Source organism: Sinocyclocheilus rhinocerous, unplaced genomic scaffold, assembly GCF_001515625.1.
Source record: "Sinocyclocheilus rhinocerous isolate Xijiao unplaced genomic scaffold, SAMN03320098_v1.1 scaffold508, whole genome shotgun sequence".
Classification (NCBI taxonomy): domain Eukaryota; kingdom Metazoa; phylum Chordata; class Actinopteri; order Cypriniformes; family Cyprinidae; genus Sinocyclocheilus; species Sinocyclocheilus rhinocerous.
Genome location: NW_015650695.1, coordinates 1,875 through 2,308, shown reverse-complemented (window position 1 = coordinate 2,308; position 434 = coordinate 1,875).

Here is a 434-nt window from a genome sequence, read left to right as displayed (position 1 = left end):
TTTTCTAATTTGTTGAGATAGTGAATTGATTGGTTTTTGTTAAATGTGAGCCAAAATCATCACAATTAAAAGAACCAAAGATTGAAACTACTTCAGTCTGTGTGCATTGAATTTAATACACAAGTTTCACAATTTGAGTTGAATTACTGAAATAAATTAACTTTTCCACGACATTCTAATTTATTGAGATGCACCTGTACATAATCGCACGCACGTGCCCTGCTCACTCAAAAGTCCCCAACCCAGGGGGATAGGAAAGATCACTTCCATTTGCAATTTGTCCCGTGAACCGGTCGGTACCGATACTCGTATCGGCACATCCCTAGTCGGTGTACAAAAAGGTAGGGTAGGGCGGAGAACTCCATCTCATTTTCTCCTCCAACTTCAAAATGTCCGACATCATTGTTTTACCTTTTAGTTTTTTTTTTTTTTTT